Here is an 11,940-nt window from a genome sequence, read left to right as displayed (position 1 = left end):
TCTCCTCAGACCCCAATGCCCCTCCCCGAGAAGGTAACTCCTCAGACTCTACAGAGAAAATAAAATCACCATTTGAGGGTGATAGTCATATATTCGGTGTAGAACCAATTTGCCCTTTTATATGACTTTCTAACACAGCCTTTAGCTTTTTCGGTACAAGCACAGAGAAAACCAAGAGGTGACCATCTAAATGTGTGGCTTTGCCAGACTGATGTGATGAAAACACAAAGGGACAAGGGAGTATAGTGCGTTGTCCACTAGCACAGTAGCATCAACAGAGGGGATCATGACATCGTGCTGAATGTTCAGAACATCGAGACCTTTTGCATTGTATTGTGACAGAGGGAAGGAGAGTTGATTCAGCGCTAGGGCAAGACCATAAATGTGCACCTTCATCCATTCTAAGTGTATGTGAACTGCTTCTGATCCTCCTCCATGATAGATACATAAAGAAGCCACTCTACATTGTCAATACCTGCACATAAGGTGTCACAGGCTGTGCTGATCTAATCCTATTAAGACATCGTATCTGATACAGCAGCTGTGGTAAGGAAGTTACTTGTTTCAATGTGTAATAGTTCACCATCCCCAACCATAGTGCATCAGTTCTTTGCAGGGACAATCTCACTAATTAAAAAGGGATAGGAGGGACTTTTCTGGTGGCACAGTGGTTAAGAATTCGCCTGCCAAAGCAGGGGACATGGGTTTGAGCCCTGGTCCAGGAAGACCTCACATGCCACGGAGCAACTAAGCCCGTGCGCCACGACTACTGAGCCTGTGCTCTAGATCCTGCGAGCCTTAACTACTGAACCCACGCACCACAGCCACTGAAGCCCACGCACCTAGAGCCCGTGCTCTGCAACAAAGAGAAGACACTGCAATGAGAAGCCTGCGCACCGCAACTAAGAGTAGCCCCCGCTCGCCACAACTAGAGAAAGCCCGCACCCAGCAACAAAGACCGAATGCAGCCAAAAATAAACAAATTAAAATGCTTTATAAAAAGAAAAAAAAAAAAAGGATATGGTAGGAATCACCACCCTCCCCTCCACCATTCAGTCTTTGAAACTGACATTAATCTCTACCAGCCAACACGGATATAGTATTGCTTCTGATTCACTGTCTTGTGCAGAAATGTCAGTGGTTTCCCCTTGTCCTTTCCTATCATGATGACTCTTACTCCACAGGTCAAAGAACCAACGTGATGGTTCTGCCAATTATGGATCAATGAAATGAAGAGCTTGTTTTTTGAGAAGATAAACAAAATAGACAAACTTTAGCTAGACTCGTCAGGGGAAAATAAAGGACTCAGAGAGGATTCATATAAATAAAATCAGAAACAAAAGAGATGTTACAACTGATACCACAGGATCATAACAGACTACTAGGAACAATTATACACCAACAAACTGGACAACCTAGAAGAAATGGATGAATTCCTAGAAACATACAACCTATCAAGACTGAATCATGGAGAAACAGAAAATCTGAACAGACCAATCACTAATAAGGAGATTTAATCAGTAATCCAAAACCTCTCCCCAAAAAAGAAAGTCCAGGCCAGATGACTTCACTGGTCAATTCTGCCAAACATTTAAAGAAGAATTGCTACCAATCCTTCTCAAACTCTTCCAAAAAACAGAAGAGGAGGGAATACTTCCAAACTCATTTTACAATGCCCGCATTACCCTGATATTAAAACCAGACAAGGATGCCACAAGAAAAGAAAATTATAGGCTAATATTTGTGATGTCCCTGATGAATACTGATGCAAAAATCCTCAACAAAACATTAGCAAACCAAACTCAACAATATAGTTGATCCTTGAACAACACAGGGGATAGGGGCAGTTGAAAACCCACGTATAACTTTATATGCAACCCTTCTAACCATGACTCTGCATACATGGATTCAACCAACCTCAGACTGTGCAGTACTTTAGAATGTATTCAGTGAAAGAAATGTGTATATAAGTGGACCCATGCAGTTCAAACCTGTGTTCAAGGGCCAACTGTACATTAAAAGGATTATATACCATGATGAAATGGGATTAATCCAGGGATGCAAGGATGTGACACACCACATTAACAAAACAAAGGATAAAAATCATATGACCATTTCAATAGATGTAGAAAAAGCATTCAACATCCACTTGTGATAAAAGCTCTCAACAAAGTGGATATAGAGGGAACATATTTCAACATAATAAAGACCAAATACAAGAACATAGCTGATATCATGGTGATATCAAAAAAGCTGAAAGCCTTTCCTCTAAGATCAGGAACAAAACAAATACGTCCACTCTCAACACTTTATTCAACAAAGTATTGGAAATTCTAGCCAATGTAATTAGGGAAGAAATAGAAATAAAAGGCATTCAAATTATAAAGGAAGAAGTAAAACTGTCACTATTTGAAGACATGATATTATATAGAGAAAACCCAAAATACTCACCAAAAATACCAAAAAAAACCTGTTAGAATAAACAAATTTAGTAAAGCTGCAGGAAACAAAATATACAAAAATATGTTGCATTTCTGTACACTAATAATAAACTATCAGAAAGACATTGTCCAGAAATTAAGAAAACAATTCCATTTACAATTGCATCAAAGAATAAAATACCTAGGAATAAATTTAACCAAAGAAGTGAAAGACCTGAATATATAAAACTACAAGACATTAATGAAAGAAACAGAAATCCATGCTCAAAGGAACCAAGGTGGCAGAGTAGAAGGATGTGCTCTCACTCCCTCTTGCGAGAACACCAGAATCACAACTAGCTGCTGGACAATCATCGACAGGAGGACACTGGAACTCACCAAAAAAGATACCCCACATCCAAAGACAAAGGAGAAGCCACAATGAGACGGTAGGAGGGGGCGCAATCACAGTAAAATCAAATCCCACAACTGCTGGGTGGGTGACGCACAGACTGGAGAACACTTATACCGCAGAAGTCCACCCACTGGAGTGAAGGTTCTGAGCCCCACGTCAGGCTTCCCAACCTGGGGGTCTGGCAACGGGAGGAGGAATTCCTAGAGAATCAGACTTTGAAGGCTAGTGGGATTTGACTGCAGGACTTCGACAGGACTGGGGGAAACAGAGACTCCACGCTTGGAGGGCACACACAAAGTAGTGTGCGCATCAGGACCCAGGGGAAGGAGCAGTGACCCCATAGGAGACTGAACCAGACCCACCTGCTAGTGTTGGAGGGTTTCCTGCAGAGGCGGGGGCTGGCTGTGGCTCACCGTGGGGACAAGGACACTGGCAGCAGAAGTTCCAGGAGGTACTCCTTGGCGTGAGCCCTCCCAGAGTCCGCCACTAGCCCCACCAAAGAGCCCAGGTAGGCTCCAGTGTTGGGTTGCCTTGGGCCAAACAAAAAACAGGGAGGGAACCCAGCCCCACCCATAAGCAGTCAAGTGGATTAAAGTTTTACTGAGCTCTGCCCACCAGATCAACAGTCAGATCTACCCACCATCAGTCCCTCCCATCAGGAAACTTGCACAAGCCTCTTAGATAGCCTCATCCACCAGAGGGCAGACAGCAGAAACAAGAAGAACTATAATCCTGCAGCCTGTGGAACAAAAACCACATTCACAGAAAGACAGACAAGATGAAAAGGCAGAGGACTATGTACCAGATGAAGGAACGAGATAAAACCCCAGAAAAACAACTAAATGAAGTGGAGATAGGCAACCTTCCAGAAAAAGAATTCAGAATAATGATAATGAAGATGATCCAAGACCTCGGAAAAAGAATGGAGGCAAAGATCGAGAAGATACAAGAAATGTTTAACAAAGACCTAGAAGAATTAAAGAACAAACAGAGATGAACAATACAGTAACTGAAATGAAAAATACACTAGAAGGAATCAATAGCAGAATAACTGAGGCAGAAGAAGGAATAAGTGACCTGGAAGACAGAATGGTGGAATTCACTGCTGCAAAACAGAATATAGAAAAAAGAATGAAAAGAAATGAAGACAGCCTAAGAGACCTCTGGGACAACATTAAACGCAACAACATTCGCATTATAGGGGTCACAGAAGGAGAAGAGAGAGAGAAGGACCAGAGAAAATATTTGAAGAGATTATAGTCGAAAACTTCCCTAACATAGGAAAGGAAATAGCCACCCAAGTCCAGGAAGCGCACAGAGTCCCATACAGGATAAACCCAAGGAGACACACACCGAGACACACAGTAATCAAATTGGCAAAAATTAAAGACAAAGAAAAATTATTCAAAGCAGCAAGGGAAAAATGACAACATACAAGGGAACTCCCATAAGGTTATCAGCTGATTTCTCAGCAGAAACTCTACAAGCCAGAAGGGAGTGGCATGATATACTTAAAGTGATGAAAGGGAAGAACCTACAACCAAGATTACTCTACCCAGCAAGGATCTCATTCAGATTTGATGGAGAAATCAAAAGCTTTACAGACGAGCAAAAGCTAAGAGAATTCAGCACCACCAAACCAGCTCTACAAAAAATGCTAAAGGAAATTCTCTAGGTGGGAAACAGAAGAAAAGGACCTACAAAAAAAAACCCAAAACAATTAAGAAAATGGTCATAGGAACATACATATCGATAATTACCTTAAACGTGAATGGATAAATGCTCCGAACAAAAGACACAGGCTTGCTGAATGGATGCAAAAACAAGACCCATATATATGCTGTCTACAAGAGACCCACTTCAGACCGAGGGACACATACAGACTGAAAGTGAGGGGATGGAAAAAGATATTCCATGCAAATGGAAATCAAAAGAAAGCTGGAGTAGCAATACTCCTATCAGATAAAACAGATTTTAAAATAAAGAATGTTACAAGAGACAGGGAAGGACACTACATAATGATCAAGGGATCAATCCAAGAAGAAGAGATAACAATTATAAATATATATGCACACAACATAGGAGCAACTCAATAAACAAGGCAAATGCTAACAGCTATAAAAGAGGAAACTGACAGTAACACAATAATAGTGGGGGACTTTAACACCTCACTTACACCAATGGACAGATCATCCAAAATGAAAATAAATAAGGAAACAGAAGCGTTAAATGACACATTAGACCACATAGGTTTAATTGATATTTATAGGACATTCCATCCAAAAACAGCAGATTACACTTTCTTCCCAAGTGCGCACAGAACATTCTCCAGGATAGATGACATCTTCGATCACAAATCAAGCCTCAGTAAATTTAAGAAAACTGAAATCATATCAAGCATCTTTTACAACCACAACGCTATGAGATTAGAAATGAATTACAGGGGAAAAAAAGTAAAAAACACAAACACATAGAGGCTAAACAATACTTTACTAAATAACCAAGAGATCACTGAAGAAATTCAAGAGGAAATCAAAAAATACCTAGAGATAAATGACAATGAAAACACAACGATCCAAAACCTATGGGATGCAGCAAAAGCAGTTGTAAGAGGGATGTATATAGCTATACAAGCCTACCTAAAGAAACAAGAAGAATCTCAAGTAAACAATCTAACCTTACACCTAAAGGAACTAGAGAAAGAAGAACAAACAAAACCCAAAGTTAGCAGAAGGAAAGAAATCATAAAGATCAGAGCAGAAATAAATGAAATAGAAACAAAGAAAACAACAGCAAAGATCAATAAAACTAAAAGCTGGTTCTTTGAGAAGATAAACAAAATTGATAAACCATTAGCCAGACTCATCAAGAAAAAGAGGGAGAGGACTCAAATCAATAAAATTAGAAATGAAAAAGGAGAAGTTACAATAGACAATGCAGAAATACAAAGCATCCTAAGAGACTACTACAAGCAACTCTATACCGATAAAATGGACAACCTGGAAGAAATGGACAAATGCTTAGAAAGGTATAACCTTCCAAGACTGAACCAGGAAGAAATAGAAAATATGAACAGACCGATCACAAGTAATGAAATTGAAACTGTGATTTAAAATCTTCCAACAAACAAAAGTCCAGGACCAGATGGCTTCACAGGTGAATTCTATCAAACATTTAGAGAAGAGCTGACACCCATCCTTCTCAAACTCTTCCAAAAAATTGCAGAGGAAGGAACACTCCCAAACTCATTCTATAAAGCCACCATCACCCTGATACCAAAACCAGACAATGATACTACAAAAAAAGAAAAATTACAGACCAATATCACTGATGAATATAGATGCAAAAATCCTCAACAAAATACTAGCAAACAGAATTCAACAACACATTAAAAGGATTATACACCATGATCAAGTGGGATTTATCCCAGGGATGCAGGGATTCTTCAATATATGCAAATCAATCAATGTGATACACCATATTAACAAATTGAAGAAGAAAAACCATATGATCATCTCAATAGATGCAGAAAAAGCTTTTGACAAAATTCAACACCCATTTATGATAAAAACTCTCCAGAAAGTGGGCATAGAGGGAACCTACCTCAACATAATAAAGGCCATATAGGACAAACCCACAGCAAACATCATTCTCAATGGTGAAAAACTGAAAGCATTTCCTCTAAGATCAGGAACAAGACAAGGATGTCCACTCTCACCACTATGATTCAACATAGTTTTGGAAGTCCTAGCCATGGCAACCAGAGAAGAAAAAGAAATAAAAGGAATACAAACTGGAAAAGAAGAAGTAAAACTGTCACTGTTTGCAGATGACATGATACTATACATAGAGAATCCTAAAGGTGCCACCAGAAAACTACTAGAGCTAATCAATGAATTTGGTAAAGTTGCAGGATACAAAATTAATGCACAGAAATCTCTTGCATTCCTATCACTAATGATGAAAAATCTGAAAGAGAAATTAAGGAAACACTCCCATTTACCACTGAAACAAAAAGAATAAAATACCCAGGAATAAGCCTACCTAAGGAGACAAAAACCCGTATGCAGAAAACTATGAGACACTGATGAAAGAAATTAAAGATGATACCAACAGATGGAGAGATATACGATGTTCTTGGACTGGAAAAATCAATATTGTGAAAATGACTCTACTACTCAAAGCAGTCTACAGATTCAGTGCAATCCCTATCAAATTACCAATGTCATTTTTTACGGAACTACAACAAAAAATCTTAAAATTTGTGTGGCAACACAAAAGACCCCGAATAGCCAAAGCAGTCTTGAGGGAAAAAAATGGAGCTGGAGGCATCAGACTCCCTGACTTCAGACTATACTACAAAGCTACAGTAATCAAGACAATACGGTACTGGCACAAAAACAGAAACATAGATCAATGGAACAAGATAGAAAGCCCAGAGATAAACCCACGCACCTATGGTCAACTAATCTATGACAAAGGAGGCAAGGATATACAATGGAGAAAAGACAGTCTCTTCAATAAGTGGTGCTGGGAAAACTGGACACCTACATGTAAAAGAATGAAATTAGAACACTCCCTAACACCATACACAAAAATAAACTCAAAATGGATTAGAGACCTAAATGTAGGACCAGACACTATAAAACTCTTAGAGGAAAACATAGGAAGAACACTCTTTGACACAAATCACAGCAAGACCTTTTTTGATCCACCTCCTAGAGTAATGGAAATAAAAACAAAAATAAACAAATGGGACTTAATGAAACTTCAAAGCTTTTGCACAGCAAAGGAAACCATAAACAAGACGAAAAGACAACCCTCAGAATGGGAGAAAATATTTGCAAATGAATCAACGAACAAAGGATTAATCTCCAAAATATATAAACAGCACATGCAGCTCAATATTTAAAAAACAAACAACCCAATATAAAAATGGGCAGAAGACCTAAATAGACATTTCTCCAAAGAAGACATACAGATAGCCAAGAAGCACATGAAAAGCTGCTCAACATCACTAATTATTAGAGAAATGCAAATCAAAACTACAATGAGGTACCACCTCACACCAGTTAGAATGGGCGTCATCAGAAAATCTACAAACAACAAATGCTGGAGAGGGTGTGGAGAAAAGGGAACCCTCTTGCACTGTTGGTGGGAATGTAAATTGATACAGCCACTATGGAGAACAGTATGGAGGTTCCTTAAAAAAACTAAAAATAAAATTACCATATGACCCAGCAATCCCACTACTGGGCATATACCCAGAGAAAACCATAATTCAAAAACACACATGCACCCCAATGTTTACTGCAGCACTATTTACAATAGCCAGGACATGGAAGCAACCTAAATGCCCATCGATAGACGAATGGATAAAGAAGATGTGGTACATATATGCAATGGAATATTACTCAGCCATAAAAAGGAAAGAAATTGGGTCATTTGTAGCGACGTGGATGGATCTAGAGACTGTCATACAAAGTGAAGTAAGTCAGAAAGAGAAAAACAAATATCGTATATTAATGCATATATGTGGAACCTAAAAAAATGGTACAGATGAACCGGTTTGCAGGGCAGAAATAGAGACACAGATGTAGAGAACAAATGTATGGACACCAAGGGGGGAAAGTGGAGGGGGGTGGGGGTGGTGGTGTGATGAATTGTGCAATTGGGATTGACACGTACACACTGATGTGTATAAAATTGATGACTAATAAGAACCTGATGTATAAAAAAAATGAAATAAAATTCAAAACTTAAATAAATAAATAAATACAATTCGACATCGCCACTTGGAGGTCTAATGAGCATCTCATACCTGTTTATTATGATCACATTTCCATGTAAATACATATACATTTAGAATCCTTCTGCTGTTCGCTCTGCCCCATACTCTCTTCCCTCATCCTTTCCCTTTATTTCCTGCCCCTTCTCCTAAACCAGCCCTTAGTAGTTTAGATCCCTTGGTGATTCCATAGCACCCAGTAGTTTTCCTTTGTGGTAATTAGCACACTTATACTCAATTAGTCAAATGTATGATTATCTGTTTAATGTCAACCTTGCCCCTTTAGCCTTTAAGATATCTGAGGCCAGAGGTTTTCTGTGTTGTTCAGTATCTCCTTAGGGCTCAACTCAGTGTCTTGCATATATTAGGACCACAATAAATATACTTATTTCTTATCTTTGTACATCTAGGTTGCTTCCTACTTTTCACCATTACAGGCAATTCTAAAATAAACTTTCATGTAGCTAAATCTTTGACACGTCTTTACTCATGTGCTTAGAAAAATCCCCAGAAATAGAATCACTGGTTTTATAATGAGATGCACATTTTCAAGGCTTTTGTTCGTGTGATAGTCTGCAAAATGGCCATCATTAACTTCTCCCCTCCCTGTACAAGCAAGCCACTCATCCATCAAAAAGTGATGTCTTTAAAGAACAGATTTGTGTTGACAAGGGAGAGGGGGGGTGGGGGAGGGATGAAGTGGGAAGTTGGGGTTAGCAGATGCAAACTATTATATATAGAATGGATAAACAACAAGGTCCTACTGTATAGCATAGGGAGCTATATTCAATATCCTGTGATAAACCATAATGGAATAGAATATAAAAAAGAATGTATGTATATGTATAACTGAATCACTTTGCTGTATAGCAGAAATCAACACAACATTGTATATCAACTGTACTTCAAAAAAAAAATTAAAAAAAAAGAAATCCATGCTCACAGACTGCAAGAATTAATATGGTTAAAAATTACTACCCAAAGCAATCTACAGATTCAGTGCAATCTCTATTAAAATTTTAATGGCATTTTTCACAGAAACAGAACAAAACAAACCTAAAATTTGCATGGAACCACAAAAGACCCTTAACAGCCAAGCAATCTTGAAAAAGAAGAACCAACCTAGAGGCATCACACGCCCTTATTATAAACTATATTGCAAAGCTATAGTAATCAAAACAGTATGGTATCAGCATTTAAAAACATACATGTAGTGCAACGGAACAGAAATAGAGAGTCCATAAATAAACCCACACATATATAGTTAATTTACAACAGAAGAGTCAAGAATATACAATGAGGAAAGGACAGTCTCTTCAACAAACAGTGCTGGGAAAACTGGACAGCCACATGAAAAGAAAAGAAACTGGACTATTATCTTATACCACTAACAACAACTAATCCCAAATGGATTAAAGACTTGAAAATAAGAACTGAAATCGTAAAACTCCTAAAAGAAAATATATGCAGTAAACTCCTTGATATTCGTCTTGGCAATGATCACAAGAAAAAAAATTTTTTTTAACTGTATGGTGAAGAATGTTAACTAGACTCATTGTAGTGATCTTTGCAATATATACAAATATCAAATCACTATGTTGTACACCTGAAACTAATATAATGTTATATATTAATTGTGTCTCAAAAAACCCACAATATACTTAGGGATAGAATTAACAAATATGTGAAAGATGTGTATGCTGAAACTACAAAAACTTGCTTAAAAAACACCTCAGTAGAGAGGTATACCATGTTAAGAAAAGAAAAGAAAAAGTATATCCAGGGAACACCAGTAACAGAGTGGAGAAGTAGAACCAGGGAACAAGGGAGCCCAAGTAAGGCTGTGATATGAAGCAAAGTCCTACAGAAGGTAACTGTGGTTGAATCCGATGTGGGAACCCTGGAGACAGTCATACCTCAGAGCTGCCCCACCAGGGGACACGGGTGCTGGTGTATTAACGCCCCCCCCAACACCAGTCAGTCACTGGCTTCCTCCCCACCCCCCGGGGGACATGAATTCCCAGGCACATCTAGCTTTCTGTGCAGGCAGGCACAGCCCTAGGGCAGCCGGTCAACAAAGAGACAAAGGTGATTGGCTATTGGGAGTGAAAGCACAGCAACACCAAGACCAATATGCAAAAAAATGGCAAGGGTTCCGAGGAGATCTGGTTAGAAACCTGACAGGTTCTGCTATGTTTCCTGGTACACAGGTGCAAGAAGAACTGACTTGGGTTAATAGTAGGGTTAGACGTGTGTGCTCAACTTTACAGGTCATCTACCCATTTTCCAAACTGTCTACCAATTTATACTCCCAACAGCAATGTCACATTTAACAGACCCTGTTGGTCTGCATCCTTCACAACCTTGCAGCCGAAATTGTGGTCCACAGATCATCAGCATCAACTTAGAAATTTATTAGAAAAGCAGCATCTCAGGGCCCACTCCAAATCTGCTAAATCAGAAGCTGCAGTTTTAAAATATCTTTAAGGGATTCATGTTAAAGTTTGAGAAGCCCTGCTCTGTATCACTTGGAATTATCAGACTTGTTCATTTTTGCCACTTGAACGTCAAATGAAATCTCACTATGGTCTTGATTTGCATTCCCCTAATTAGTTTCAACATATGTTCAACACCTGTTGGCTATGTTTCCTTTTCTGTAACATTCCTGTTTTGTATCTTTTGCCCATTTTCCCATTGGGTTATTATTGATTTTTTGTTCATTACATATTTTTTAAAATTTATTTTATTTTTGGCTTCACTGGGTCTTTGTTGCCATGCGTGGGCTTCTCTCTAGTTTCAGCGAGCGGGGGCTACTGTTTGCTGTGGTGCGCGGGCTTCTCATTGTGGTGGCTTCTCTTGTTGCAGAGCACAGGCTCTAGAGCGCAGGCTCAGCAGCTGTGGCTCACGAGCTTAGTTGCTCTGTGGCATGTGGGATCTTCCCCGACCAGGGCTCGAACCCGTGTCCCCTGCATTGGCAGGCGGATTCTTAACCACTGCACCACCAGGGAAGCCCTCAGTACATATTTTTGATAGTCAACTGTTTATTACTTATCTATGTTGCATAAAACCTTCCGTCAGTTTGTAATCAGCCTTTTTAATAATTTTAAGGTGTTTTCTGATGAACACAAGGTCTTAATTTTAACATAATCCATTTAACCAATCTTTTCTTTCCATGTTTAAGTACGCTTGCCACATACCGGGGTCTGAAAAATATCCACTTGTATACACTTGACCCTTGAACAGCACAGGTTTGAGTTTCGCGGCTCCGCTTGTACGCAGACGCTTGTCAGTAGTAAACGCTAAAGTTACCACACGGC

This window comes from Balaenoptera physalus (assembly GCF_965194825.1).
Source record: "Balaenoptera physalus genome assembly, chromosome: 7".
Lineage (NCBI taxonomy): Eukaryota > Metazoa > Chordata > Mammalia > Artiodactyla > Balaenopteridae > Balaenoptera > Balaenoptera physalus.
This window is presented reverse-complemented; position numbering follows the sequence as displayed.